Genomic DNA, 15,856 nt, shown 5'->3' with positions numbered 1-15,856 from the left:
CATAATTTATTTTAAATCTCACAAATTTTAGGATAAACATTTCATCCAATTGGATATATATTATTATTTATTCAAATAAATGATAATATAAATTAAGAGGGAAATATTTCTTTATAGTCTCAAAATTGGTACAAGGGAAACTGGTGGCAAGAGTACCCAATGTTTTGGATTTCTTGCGATTTAGTACCTAATTATTTTTTTGGCGGAAAAAGTACTCAATATCAAGTTCCATTAGTTTCTGTAGGTACCCACTTTAACAGAGCCGTTAATTTCTGTAAGAGCAAGATCACACCATTGATCTAGCATTTAGAGGCTCGACAATTAGTTCTGAAGTGGCACACTACGACATTCGTGCTAGGATGGAGGCCCAAAGTCCTTAATTGCATCATTTACTTACACATGGGCATATTATGTGTAAGGAAATCAATATTTATTTACACATAAATAAGTGTAAGTAAAATTAAATTTGCCACATCATCAAAATATATAAATCTGTAGGTAAAGACCCTATTTTCTTGTAGTGTGTTGATTTGAAGAATATAAGAAACAAAAAGTCGAAACGGTTTAAAAAAAATTTAAAAGTGGAAAAATTCTATTTTCAAAATTTAATGAATTTTAATTAAAAATTTTATAAATAATAAATAAAAATAAAGTCAAACACTATTTTATGTTTAATTGTCAAATTTTTAATTAATTAAATAAAAAATTATTTTTTTAAGTGTTACCAAACAGCACCATCATTAATGAATTTTTAATAAAAGAAATCTTCTTTTGTTAAATATATAATAAGTAATTCAATTGGCAATTAATATTACAAAAAAGTATTAAAAATTTAAACAAATATTTGAATAACTCTTTTAAAAACAACTCATTTTTTAACTAGTAGCTATTGTATGTTGTAAATTATTAATTAATATTTTTTTATAAATATATTTACATAAAATATATCAAATTATATTAAAAAAATACAAATTAAAGTAGTACTTATTGATTAGAAATTTTGTATTGCATTAGACAACAATTTAAGTAAAAATGTTGTCTCATGTTAAAAATAGGTATGTTATAACAATCTCATTAGAACTGTCGTTTCATGTGAGTTTTAATTTGCATGGAAAAACAGTTTGTGAGCGAATATTGTGTCATGTATATTTTTAACATGACACAACAGTTCTACTACAAATGTCATCTCATACATGTCGTCTAAGTACAATTTTTTAGTAGTATTTGGAGTTAGTAAGTTTAGGAGGGAATACCGGGAAATTTGACAATTTTGCCCTCGGGGACTTTTTTGGTACCCCAAGCCTCGGGATTAGCTTAAGTGAAGTTAAGACTTAGGAAAACATAAAGAACCACACAAACACTCTCTCACTCAAACGACTCTCCCTCTCTCTCTTTTCTCTCAGCTATTCTAGTTAACTCTTGAGAAGTTAGGAAGATTGTGGCTGGAAACCAAGGAATTAAAGGCTCAAGATTATAATTCAGATAGCTTGTGGCTAGGGGATCACCATTCATAGTTAAGGTAATATCTTAATCCTTGTTTCAGATTGAATTCTGCCCTGTTTTCCTTAAAGTTTGAGGTGTTCTTGAGCTTGTGGCTCAAGTATGGAAGTTTGATTTTTGGTGGGTTTTTAAACTAGATTTTAGTTGGGTGTTGTTGTTGGGAAGATATTAAAGCTGTTGTGTTGGTTGAATTATAGTTTTGGGATGAAATTGGGATAGTTTTAGTTGGATTTGGCTGTTTAAAAATGAAGGAAATCTGGGTTCTTAGGGCCAAGTCGCGGCTCTGTTCTTGAGGGGTAGCGACTCAACTGAACCCAGGGCCCGGGAGGCCTCTGTCTAGGAGGTGCGCCGCGACCCTCTAGGGCAGGTCGCGGCCCATCTCCCTTAAACAAAAGAGGAAGGCCTTTGACCTAAGGGATGCGACGCGACCCTCAAGGGCAGGTCGCGGCCCGCCTAGGTCGTTTTGGCCTTGGTGAGTTTTTAGTGACGGGAATCAAATTCTTAGGGCTTGGGATCGATTCTACTACCCGGTTTAGTAGAGTTCGAGGCCCCGGAGGCTAGGACTCAGTCCGGAAGCCTTTATTTGCTCATTATTGATGGAATCCTATATTATGGTTGTGACTAGGTTATCGCTATCGCTAGGGGCTCAGAGCCGGGATCGTGCTTGAGGTTCATTCTTATCTTACGCTATACTCGAACCTGAGGTAAAAAAACAGCACCCAATATGTGTTATATATAATCAGGGCTTGGCCCAACTGTTATTAATAATTATGATTAGGGCTTGGGCCCCTGAGAATGTTTATGTTTAAGTTATCTTTTCACATGTTGATTGATCCTACTTGAATATTTTATACCTGCTTAAGTGTTACATGTCTGTTTGCATGGTACGTGTGGTTAGGGCTTGGCCCCGTTAAATAAGTATGATTATTATTATGAGTACAGTTACTTGATGGTGTTATGTGATTAACATGCATGCGTGCTCGTCTTGTTGGGGTATGCCTGTAACGCCCTACTACCTTAGAGCCGTTACTAAGTGAGTTTAAAACAGAAATTGTGCATTTAATTGACTCAAGTGGTTTCTAAAACCAAAAGTGTGAATAAACCAGAGTTTAAGGCTGTACTCATTGAAAATGTTTAGTTTCATTAAAAACGTTAATTATAAAACATCTGGGATCCCAAAATAAGGTTTACAAAATATTTACAACTCAAAATAGATTTACACTTGATCAGCTATCAAAAGAATGGTTAAATACAGCCATATACAAAATGCCCCCAACCAAAGCAGTCGGGCAGGCCGAACATGTACGCGCCGCCCCCACGCTCTCCATACTCATGGCCGGTTGACTGACTCCTTGCTTTTACCTGCCACACGGAGCACCCGTGAGCCGAAGCCCAGCAAGAAAACCCAAATAACACATAACATATGCAAAACAAATAGCTGGCAATAATTCACTGGCACAAAGGAAAACCATCATAATAAACAAGTACGGCCATGCCGCTCCCAAGGCCTTACCAAAGCCTGGAGTTTCGGTTCTCACCGCGAGGATAACTCATGTATCCCTTGGGTCCCACCCTGAATATAAGCATCCCATGTGCTGTGTGTTACTTTCGGCCCACGGCCGCCCCGGCCTACGCCGTACCCGGCCTCTGCCGCTCGTTTCATCATAATCACACATATAGTACATTCAAAATAAACATTCACACACATCACGGTTCATTTAAAGTTAAGCATTTGCACGTAATACAATCCGGGGCCACGCCCTACAATCACACAGTGGGGCCATGCCCTAAACTCGAGTGTTACGGTTTTCTTACCTGTATCCCGTGCTTTCCAAAGTACCACGGTCATGAGCACGGTCCTTTAGCACGAGCCTCTCCGAAATCCTAGTCACAACACACATAAAACACTTTTAATACCAACCAAACCCAAAACCACTTCCCGGGACCAATCCCGCACTCTCGGGACCTCTAAAACCTTAAAACAACACCCCGGAGGCATCCCACGAACCCCCGGAGCTAAGACCTAAAATTGCCAAAAAGAGCTACCCTGAAAATTGCCTTGTGCCGCGGCACCACATCCTTGTGCCGCGGCACCCATCAGACAGAAGCTCCCTTGCCGCGGCACACAAAAACCCTGCCGCGGCACGCCTTCGCAGACCCAGAATTCTGGGTTTTTCCTGCAATTTTCCCCGAGCTTTAACCTCCCCAAATCATCCCAAACCAAAACCTAAACCCCAAAACTCAAATACAAACCTCATATGAACAATCTAACACCCCATAAACACTAGAATCAAATCCAAAACATCAATACACACAAGATCCACTCCTTTGATTTCAAATTCAACAACCCAAATCAAAACCCATGAAAATCTTAACTCAAGCATTAAATTCCTCAACCAACACAGAAAACAAACTTAAATAAGCATAAGATCCTTACCTCAAGAGTAGAATCCACCCTAAAAGTTCCCTTGATCTCCTTCTAAGCTTCCCACTTCAGCCCCTTTCTACACCTCTTCTTCTTTCTTCTTCTTTGCCCTAGCCTTTCTCTCCTCTTCTTTTCCTTCTCTTCTAATTTATCAAAGCCACAAGTGACCCAAATGCCCAAACCGTACCCCCTAAATCCCAGCTGCATAATGTCTATTTGCCTTGCCAAAAGACCAAATTACCCCTCCTTACTAATCCTTCTAAGCTAAACCTTCAAGGGTACTTAAGTCTTAACACTTTCATTTCAATTCTACCACTTCCTATCTTAAAACTTGTTACTCACAGCAGTTACAAATGGTTACCAAATTACCAATACTAATCACTCTTTCTAAACTCAACTTATAAGATTCCCGAAGTACCCCTGGGCTCCTCCCGAGCCGGGTACAACAACCCGTTGTGACTTTTAGACTAACTGGCTCTCTAGGACCGTCCCGATGCGTGCATCCTGGTAAAACATCACACTCACATGGCACAATTCACATAGTATAATTATCACAGTTATGCCCTAACATGGCCAAGTTACAATCATGCTCATTTTAAGACAATCAGTTCTACATGCATACTGATTCACATAGTCATGCATCTCAAATAATCCAATAGTCATATAACGTGCAATAAATCATAATGATGCATTAAACTTAATAAAGTCACACACAAAATCCCATCATGCCCTCCAGGCACACTTCCCCAAGCCCTTTAAGCCTAATCACTGAATTTGGGTCGTTACAATGCCTATCCCTATCTGTTTATATATTGATATTTAAATACCTGGATTAGGGCTTAACTTATTAGTCAAGGATGGCAAGAGTGCGTTGTGCGTTGGTCGAAAGGCTTAGGCCTAAATTAGCAATGTACTATTACATTGGCAGACCCTATGGTCGTTGGAAAACCAAAGGTGTTTGGCTAGCTCTATGGCTAGTTACTCAGAGCTAAGGGTGATGGCCCCAGGTGACTATAAGGTCACGTAGCTAGGGCATAGGGCCCCGGAGTTGACTCTATGGTCAATTGTTTAGGGTAGTGGGCCCAAATTGGTCCAATGACCATTTATTTGTAACTGAATGACTATATATGAGTAGGTTATTACTGCTAGACATGCTAGATAAGTATCTAGAAATCTGTATTTTCTATTTATGCACATGCTTAAGTTTTCTTGCTGAGCCTTGGCTCACGAGTGCTTTGTGGTGCAGGTAAGGGAAAAGGAAAGCTTGACCAGCAATGAGTTGGAGAGCTTCGGTGGCGACATGTACATATGCGGCTGCTTGACCACCACGGCTGAGGATATCTCAGAGGAACTAGGGTTGTAGCCCTGTTTTTGCCGCTTAAATCAGCCAAATGTAATTTTTTATGTACATACACCTTTTTTAAAGTTTGGTTGTAATATTTTGGGATTCCATGAATGTATGAAACTTTTTAAATAAAAGTCAACAGTTCCTTTGACCAATTTTTTTATTAACCTAACCTTTGACATTAACCTTAGTTACACATTATAAAACCAAATGACTTAATTAGCAAGTCTGACACAATTTAAAGTACATAGTGTAACGGTTATGGATTAGGAGGACGTTACAACTTGGTATTAGAGCTGCCAAGGTTTAAGGGTTCCTGAAGACTGGTCGGGCATGTACACTCACCACTAAAGATAAGCTCGACTCAGGGTTCAGTAACTATTATGTGGTTATGTGTTTAACTGCTTAAACATAATATAATTGCCTTATCTGATTGCTTGTTTAGGAAGCATGATATAATCTGATAGGGCCTGGCCCTTGACTGCTACATGAATAATAAAGAACGTGATTATTAGCATTGTTACTACTTGTGAATGCAAGGGAACTGCTTATTAGCGTTGTTATTTGTATATAGGCCAAGAAATGCTTATTAGCAATGTTAGCACTGGCAGGGATTAAAAGAACATGCTTATTAGCCATGTTATACTTGCGTAAATGTTTGGATATGTTTAGGTGTGTTGTTATTTGCTGATGGATATTAGGAAGTGCTTATTAGCACCATGAATGAGCATATTATGTGATGGCATGCTTATTAGCATTGCACTTGTTTGTTTATGTGTTTGATCTTGGACTGTCAGGCGGCAAGAGGTGTAGTTATTACTTACCTAACGGTCGATTTGATCACTGCAAAGTAGGTAGATATCAGTATGAATCCTCAAAGGTCAGAGAGGTTGGCTGGCCAAGAGTTACAGGCCAGGGAAGGGGATAATTAGGGTCAGGCCCCACCGCCAACTCCAAAAAACTGGCAATAGGTGCTTGCTGGTATGCAAGCCAGGATAGAGAGGCAGGAAGAAGAGATTGGCCTCTTGAGACAGTAACAGGTTCCAGTAGGGAATCCATAGCTCGCAATACCGGCAGTGATACAACTAGAGGTACCAGTGGTAGTGCAGGCCCAGGCAGGGAGAGAAAGATGGGAACCCTGTATGAGAGGTTCAGGAAGCAACACCCTCTAGTCTTTAAGGGTGGCTCAGATTCACTGAAGGCTAAGCAATGGATGACGATGATAACCACCATCCTAAATTTTATGAGGGTAGGTGGTAATGAGAGAGTGGCCTGCACCACTTATATGTTTCAGGAGGATGCCTGAATATGGTGGGAGGTAGTATCCCAGACCAGAGCAGTAACCACCGTGGAATGGGAAGAGTTCAGAACCTTGTTTAATGAGAAATACTACAACGACGTAGTTAAAGCTATGAAGGCTGGAGAGTTCAGCAAGTTACTTTAGGGTAACATGACAGTGACTGATTACGCCTTGAAGTTCGACAGATTGGCAAAGTTCTTCGGGGATCTGGTGCCCACTGATGGGGCCAGAAGAGAGAGATTTCTCCAGGGGCTACAACCTATGATAGCCCAGGATGTTCGTATTACCACTGTGCCAAGATTGACTACCTATGCACAGGCTGTGGAGAAGGCGCTTATAGCTGAGAGTGTAGAGAACAAGATCTGGCATGACAATGTAGCTAGAAGGGATTCTAGGAGGTCGGGACCTCCATTTATAGGATTTGGTAGGGGCGGAGGCCCCAGTGACCAGAAGAGGAAGACTTTAGATACAGTTTTAGCTCTAGGGCCAGATAGGAGGCCACGGGGCATGCAGATGAGCTGCCAGGGTGATGCTGAGACCTAGAGAGCATTCCCAAAGTGTACTCGGTGCAGGAGGCGCCATATTAGGGAATGTTGGGCGAAGGCCTGGTTTGTTTGCGGCAGTGTGGGGCATTTGAAGAAGGACTGCCCAAGAGCCAGAACGGAAGAGCTGAAGAAGGTGGATAGCCTAACGCCAGCTTAGGTGTTCACCTTAACCCAGGCAGAGGCCGAGGTTAGTCCCTTGGTAGTTACAGGTCAGCTTTTTAGTGTTGGAACCTTCTATACTATGTTTGATTCATTCGAGTGCTACACACGCTTTTGTTGTAGTAGGATTATAGATGGATTGTGTAGACCATGTGACTTTTATCCTTTGGGGTTTGGTACTATGTTTCCTATTGGGGAGTTAGTGGTTTCTAGGAGATGGGTTAGTTAACTACCAGTTACAGTGGATGGCATGGAATTATCAGTTGACTTAGTAGATTGGGGATGACTGATTTTGATATAATTCTGGGTATGGATTGGCTAGAAAAGTATGGGGCAACGATAGATTGCAAGAAGAAAATGGTAACCTTTGAGCCCGAGGGTGAGGACCCCTTTGTATTCGTTGGCATTATGCATGGACCCCGTATACCTATGATATCTATACTTAGAGTTAGAGACCTATTGCAGAAGGGATGCATAGGGTTCTTAGCGAGCGTGGTGGATACCACTCAGATCATTCCAGTGGGACTAGAACAGATCCAATTAGTCTGTGAGTTTCTAGATGTGTTTCCAGAGGATTTGTCAGGGTTACCTCCACATAGCAGGATTGAGTTTGTCATTGAATTGGCGCCAGGGACAGAGCCAGCGTCTAGAGCACCTTATAGGATGGCTCCAGCTAAGCTGAAGGAACTAAAGGTTCAACTACAGGAGTTACTAGACTTGGGTTTTATCAGGCCCAATTTCTCGCCATAGTGTGCACTAGTTCTCCTTGTGAAGAAAAAGGACGGTTCTCTAAGGATGTGTATCGATTACAGAGAACTGAACAAGTTGACTATCAAGAACATATATCCTCTGCCTAGGATTGATGATTTGTTTGATCAGTTGCAGGGTAGGACAGTATTCTCCAAGATAGATCTTCGATCTGGTTATCACCATTTAAGGATCAGGGAGGAGGATATACCAAAGACAACTTTTCGCACTAGGTACATGCATTATGAGTTTTTGGTGATGTCATTTGGATTGACTAATGCCCAGTAGCATTTATGGATCTGATGAACATGGTGTTCAAAGATTACCTAGATTGGTTTGTGATCGTCTTTATTGACGATATATTGATATACTCTCAGACAGAGATAGAACACGAGCAGCACCTCAGATTGGTACTACAGAGGTTGAGAGAACACATGTTGTATGCGAAGTTCAAGAAATGCAAGTTTCGGTTGCCACAAGTGACTTTCTTAGGTCACATAGTCAGTAAGGATGGGATTAAGGTGGATCCAACGAAGATTGAGGCGGTTATAGATTGGCCAAGACCGAAGAATGCTTCAGAGATCAGAAGAATCTTGGGATTGGCAGGGTATTACAGATGCTTTGTGGAGGGGTTTTCCAAGATTGCATCATCACTAACAGAGTTAACACGCAAGAATCAGAAGTTGATATGGTCAGATAAGTGTGAAGAAAACTTCCAGAAGCTCAAGAAGAGTTTGATCACCGCTCCGGTTTTGAGTCTTCCTACAGATCAGGACAAGTTTGTAGTTTATTGTGACACCTCGAGGCAGGGTATGGGTTGTGTTCTTATGCAGACAGGGAAGGTGATTGCCTATGCATCATGCCAGTTGAAGGAATATGAGCAGAGATACCCCACACATGACTTGGAACTTGTAGTAGTGGTCTTTGCACTGAAAGTGTGGCAGCACTACTTGTATGGTGAGAAGTGGGAGATATACACTGACCATAAGAGTTTAAAATACTTTTTCACCTCGAAGGATCTGAACATGAGGCAAAGACGTTGGTTGGAACTGGTAAAGGATTATGATTGTGAGATCTTCTATCACCCTGGGAAGGCCAACGTGGTAGCAGATGCCTTAGGCCGGAAGAGTCTGGGACAATTATATAGTGTCAGGCAGATATCAAGGGATTTGGCTGACGATATGGCTAGAGCAGGAATCGAGCTAATGGTGGGCCAACTAGCCAATATCACCCTGCAGTCTACTCTCTTGGAGAAGATCAAGGAGAAGCAGTTAGATGACCCACAGTTGGGGCATATTAGAAGGGACGTCCTAGCTGGAATAGCTAAGGACTATATAGTGTCAAGCATGGGCTTATTGAGATACAAGGATCAGATCTGCGTTCTGATGGACACCGGAATCAGACGGGAGATATTGGATGAATCTCATACTACTCCTTATTCTCTACATCCAGGCACCACGAAGATGTACCAGGATCTGAAAGTTCTATATTGGTGGCCTGGGATGAAGAGGGACGTGACTGAGTATGTGGCAAGGTGCCTGATTTGTCAGCAGGTCAAGGATGAACATCAGAGGCCAGTAGGGCTGTTACAGCCTCTTGAGATCCCAGAGTGGAAGTGGGAGGATATCACGATGGATTTCATGGTAGACTTTCCCAGGACAGTGGGCCAGCATGATTCTATTTGGGTCATCGTGGATCGGTATACGAAATTAGCTCATTTTCTACCAGTGAGGATGAATTACACGGTTGACCAATATGCAGATCTCTATGTGAGGGAGATAGTTCGCCTTCATGGAACCCCAAGGTCTATCGTGTCTGATAGGGACCCTATCTTTACTTCCATGTTTTGGGGAAGTTTGCAGAGGGCGATGGGTACACAACTGAAGTTTAGTTAGCTTATCATCCTCAGACCGATGGTCAGTCTGAGAGGACTATCCAAATATTGGAGGACATGCTGAGAGCATGTGTGTTGGACTTTAAAGGGTCTTGGAGTAAATATTTGCCTCTGATAGAATTTTCCTATAACAACAGCTACCAGTCTTCTATTGGAGTGGCACCTTATGAGATGTTGTATGGTAGGAAGTGCAGATCGCCCATTCACTGGGATGAGATGGGTGAGAGGAAATATTTAGGTCCTAATGCAATTGAGAGGACCACTGAGGCTATCGAGAAGATTAGAGCTCAGATGCTCGCGTCTTATAAGAGCTATTCAGATCCAAGGCGGAGGAACGTGGAGTTCCAGGTGGGAGACTATGTCTTCCTTAGGGTTTCACCTCTGAGAGGGGTGAAGAGGTTCGGGAAGAAGGGCAAGTTGAGCATTAGGTTTGTGGGACCATTTGAGATCCTGGAGAGGATCGGTCAGGTGGCCTACAAGTTGGCCTTACCCCCTGCACTGTCTAGTGTGCATAATGTATTCCACATTTCCATGTTGAGGAAGTATGTGTCAGATGGAACTCATGTACTGAGTTATGAGGATCTGGAACTGGAGGCAGGCTTGTCCTATGAAGAGCAGTCAGTTCAGATTCTAAATAGGAAGGACAAGGTCCTGAGGAACAAGACTATACCTTTAGTTAAGGTATTATGGAGGAACAGCAAGGTCGAGGATGCAACCTGGGAGCTGAAGGCAGATATGCAGGCTCAGTATCCCAAGTTATTCAGGTAAAATTTCGAAGACGAAATTTCTGTAAGGAGGGGATAGTTGTAACATCCCAAAATTACATAATAAGGCTTAGGGCCTTGATTAGGGGGACAAGATGACAATATATGAAATTATATGTTTATTTGTTATATTTGATTGTGATTATGTGAGTTATATGATAATATAACTAGTTAGTCATGTTTAAGGATATTAAATATGCATGGGCCTGTTTCTTATTAGAAGTGAAATTTTTGTAATTTGGCTCGTTACAGGCATAATTATATATATATATATTTGCATATATGTGATATATGTGAGAGAGCACATTATTATGTGGGTTTATTTTGGTTACTCTGCACGAGACGATCCTAGAAAGCAAGTTAGTGGGAAAGTCACAACGGGACCTAATACTCGACTCGAGGCGAGTCAAGGGGTATTTTAGGTATTTGGCATTAAATTGGGTTATTGGGTAATGGGAATGAATAATTGGGGATATATTTGGAGTTAGTAAGTTTAGGAGGGAATATCGGGGAATTTCACCAAATATATCCCTAATTATTTAGTAAGTTTAGGAGGGAATATCGGGGAATTTCACCATTTTTCCCTCAGGGACTTTTTTGGTACCCCGAGCCTCGAGATTAGCTTAAGTGAACTTAAGCCTTAGGAAAACATAAAGAAACACACAAACACTCTCTCACTCAACCGACTCTCCCTCTCTCTCTTTTCTCTCAGATGTTCTAGTTAACTCTTGAGAAGTTAGGAAGATTGTGGCTAGAAACCAAGGAATTGAAGGCTCGAGATTAGAATTCGATAGTTGGATTATACTTTTGGGGTGAAATTGGGATAGTTTTAGTTGGATTTGGATGTTTAAAAATGAAGGAAATCTGAGTTCGCAGGGCCAAGTCGCGGCTCTGTTCTTGAGGGGTAGCGACTCAATCGAACCCAGGGCCTTGGGAGGCCTCTGTTTGGGAGGCGCACCGTGTGACGTGCTGCGTCATGGCACATCTCCAGGGGGCCATTTTGTACGTATGAGCATGCCTTGGTGCTTGATCATTAGTCAAGTCTTGCACCAAGTAACCTTAGGGGTAGGGAATGACACTTTTGTAATTATGCATATGTCTCCCAGACAAAAATCATATATGTTCCTGGGAAGACTTCATTTACTTAGAATGCTCCTTAGGGGGGGGTGACCTGGTGACTTAAGGAAGCACCATGGCCACCAGCAGATAGGGGCTTAAGCTGTGTACTCCCTTGCCCTATCAAGGCCTTATATGAATAAAATGATGCTTTGTCATGTCCCTTTGTGTATGCATTCTTCATAGTCTATGTGTTGCTTGTTTGTTACCTTCGTTGGGCCATTGTGTGCTACTTGAATGTGTTGTTGGCTCTGATTGTTGTGTGGGATGTTGCCTCTGGATAGCTTGCCTCGTGTTTGCTCCCGCTTCATAATTGCCCTTACTTGTGTGAGACTTGTAACGTGGCTAACCATTGAGTTTGCTTGTCGCAGGTGTGAATTCTAGGCTGACTTGCTAGTTAAAAGTGCTAACAAGTGCCGCACGTTCCGCCCATTCGAGTATCAAAGTTGGCGGCCCGTGACAGTTGGTATCAGAGCTTAGTTTGAGAAAGCTTGGGGACCCTGCAGGATGGTGGGCAACACTCAACGGATTGAAGCGCTGGAGAGGCGCGTTGGAGAGCTTGATGGCCTGGACGAAAGAGTCAGGGATCTCAGATCTGCCAGGCTAGAACCAGAGATGACTAACGCACTAAACCGCGTGGCTGTGTTGGAGCGGGATACGACCAATCTGCTGGCCCGCATAACAACAATCGAGAGGAGAGAAAACCTTTCAAGCACATCCCATAGTCCTCCGAGGGAGGAACGTATGGAGGCAATGGAACGAGCGATGAAGGACCTACAAGAATCATTAAATGACCTTGTAGAGAATTGCAGGGTGTCGGTTGAGGCAATTAAAGAGGAAATGTTGGAGATGAACACCAAGCTGAACCTCACCATGAGGGCAGTTGGGAGCCAGCCTGCAACCGGACCCATTGGCATGGAATATGGCAGAGTAAAAGTCCCGGAGCTGAGGCCCTATGGTGGGGCTAGAGACGCGAAGGACTTGGAGAACTTCCTTTTTGATATGGAGCATTACTTCCGAGCCGTGAGAGCTGAATCGGAAGATGGCAAGGTGGCCATGGCGACGATGTACTTGTCTGCGGATGCCAAAGTGTGGTGGAGGACAAAGTATGACGATATTCAGAACGGCAGATGCACCATAACAACCTAGGAAGATCTCAAGAGAGAGTTGAAGACGCAGTTTCTCCCCGAAAATGTTGCCTACATAGCTCGACGCCAGTTGAGAGAGCTGAAGCACACTGGCACAATCCAAGAATATGTTAAGAAATTCTCTGGATTGATGCTAGATATAAAAGACATGTCCGAAGTGGACAAACTCTTCGCGTTTTTAGAGGGTCTGAAGCCTTGGGCAAAGCAAGAGCTCGAGAGACAGAGAGTGGCTGACCTAGCCACTGCTCAGGCTGCTGCCGAACGATTAACTGATTACTCATCAGGGAACATTCAATCCAAGAAGACCAATCCATCGACTAGTGGAAGTAATGCTGGGAGTAAAAAGTTTGGGAAGTCTTGGCAGAGCAAGAGTGGGGGAGGAGAGAAAAGGATTGTGGAGTCTAACGCTCCTAGCAAAGGTGGCAACCCCCAGTTCAAGAAGCCTCTTACATGTTGGATCTGTACCGGGCCTCATAAGTCAATAGAGTGCCCTCACAAAGGCCAGATGAGTGCCCTCCAGGCGACATTTGCCCAAGCAAAACAAAACAACGTAGAGGAGGAGGAGGAGGAGTATACGCACATGGGTGCCCTCCGGATGCTGAATGCTCTCAAGAAACACGGTGCGAAAGTGAAGAAGACCCCCGGAAAGGGACTAATGTATGTGGATGCCGCCCTAAACGGTAAGATGGCCGGAAGTGTGATGATCGACACGGGCGCCACTCACAACTTCATTTCGGAGATCGAAGCTAAACGTTTGGGACTAAAATGGGAGAACGACCATGGCCGCATGAAAGCGGTTAAATCAGAAGCCTTGGCCACAACCGGCGTGGCTAAAAAGGTGAACATGAAGATTGGCTCGTGGGAGGGGCAGACTGACTTGGTGGTCGTGCGAATGGACGACTTTGATGTGATATTGGGTATGGACTTCCTTATGGAAAAGAGAGCCATTCCCATCCCAGCTACGGGAAGCTTACTCATAATGGGGGAGACACCTGCAGTGGTGCCTGCTAAAGTAGAGCAGCCCCCAGAAACCAAGCTGCTGTCAGCCTTGCAGTTGAAGAAGGGCGTGAGAAGACAAGAGCCCACGTATATTATCCTACCCACAATATACGAGGATACGGTGGATGAAGTCATCCCACCAGAAATTCGAATGGTCTTGAAGAAGTATGGGGATGTGATGCTGGACCAACTCCCCAAAGCCTTACCACCTAGAAGGGGGATTGATCACCAGATTGAGCTGGTGCTGGGAGCCAAACCACCTGCAAAGGCGCCCTATAGAATGGCGCCCCCCGAACTAGTAGAACTGAGGAAGCAGTTGAAGGATTTACTAGAGGCAGGCTTCATCAGGCCATCGAAGGCACCATATGGTGCACCCGTGCTATTTCAGAAAAAGCACGACGGGAGCTTGAGACTATGTATTGATTACCGGGCTCTCAATAAGGTGACAGTGCGTAATACATACCCCATTCCCTTGATCGCCGACTTATTCGACCAGTTGAGTGGAGCGAAATTCTTTACAAAACTGGACTTAAGGTCAGGCTACTATCAAGTGCGGATAGCAGAAGGGGATGAGCCGAAGACAACGTGTGTGACTCGATATGGGGCATACGAGTTCCGAGTCATGCCGTTTGGGTTGACAAACGCACCAGCCACATTCTGTACGTTGATGAACCAAGTTTTCCAGGAATACTTAGACAAGTTCGTGGTAGTCTACTTGGATGACATTGTGGTCTATAGCTCTACAATAGAAGAACATCAACGACACTTATCTCAAGTGTTTTAGAAATTGAGAGAGAACCAACTCTATGTGAAGCGAGAGAAATGCTCCTTTGCACAAGAGAGAATCAAGTTCCTAGGCCACATAGTAGAACGTGGTCGGATCCGCATGGATCTAGAGAAGGTGCGGGCCATTCAAGAATGGAAGAACCCCACAAATTTGAAAGAATTATGCTCCTTCCTTGGTTTAGCCAACTATTATCGAAGATTTGTGGAGGGCTATTCAAGAAGGGCGACACCCTTAACCGAGTTGTTGAAGAAGGGTGTAATTTGGACGTGGACCGATAAGTGTGTCGAAGCATTTAAGAGTCTGAAGGAAGCCATGATGCGAGATCCTGTCCTCGCCTTACCAGATGTTGGTAGGCCCTTTGAAGTGCAGACCGATGCGTCTGATTATGCTTTGGGAGGAGTGCTTGTACAAGAGGGCCACCCCGTAGCTTATGAAAGCTGCAAACTCACAGAGGCAGAGAGGCGGTACACTGCACAAGAGAAGGAGCTTCTCACAGTAATTCATTGTCTACGAGTGTGGAGGCACTACTTGTTGGGGTCAAAGTTTGTGGTGAAAACAGATAATGCAGCGGTGAGTCATTTCCTCACCCAGCCAAAGCTTTCCCCTAAACAAACACGATGGCAGGAGTTCATAGCAGAATTCGACTTTCACTTCGAACACAAGGCAGGCCGTCTAAACCAGGCAGCTGATGCCCTGAGTCGCAAAGCTGAGTTAACGGCTCTGAAATTGCTAGCAAATATGTCTGCTAGCATGGTGACCACTCCACTTCGGGAGCACATTAAGGAGAACCTGGTGAAAGACCCGGTGGTGAAGACCATCATGAATCTCGCAAAAGAGGGGAAGACTCGCCAATTTTGGGTAGAGGACGATCTTTTGTGGGCCAAGGGTGGCCGCTTATATGTTCCAAAGACGGGAGATTTTCGGAGGACACTAATGAGTGAGTGTCACGACACCTTGTGGGCGGGTCATCCAGGGTGGCAGAGAACCCATGCCTTGTTGAAGCAGGGGTACTACTGGCCACAAATGCGCGACGATATCGTGGAGTATACCAAAACTTGTCTCACCTACCAGCAAGACAAAGTGGAGAGACACAAGACGCCAGGGTTGTTAGAACCTTTGTTAGTCCC

Source organism: Humulus lupulus, chromosome 3 (assembly GCF_963169125.1).
Source record: "Humulus lupulus chromosome 3, drHumLupu1.1, whole genome shotgun sequence".
NCBI classification, from domain to species: Eukaryota; Viridiplantae; Streptophyta; class Magnoliopsida; order Rosales; family Cannabaceae; genus Humulus; species Humulus lupulus.
This window is presented reverse-complemented; position numbering follows the sequence as displayed.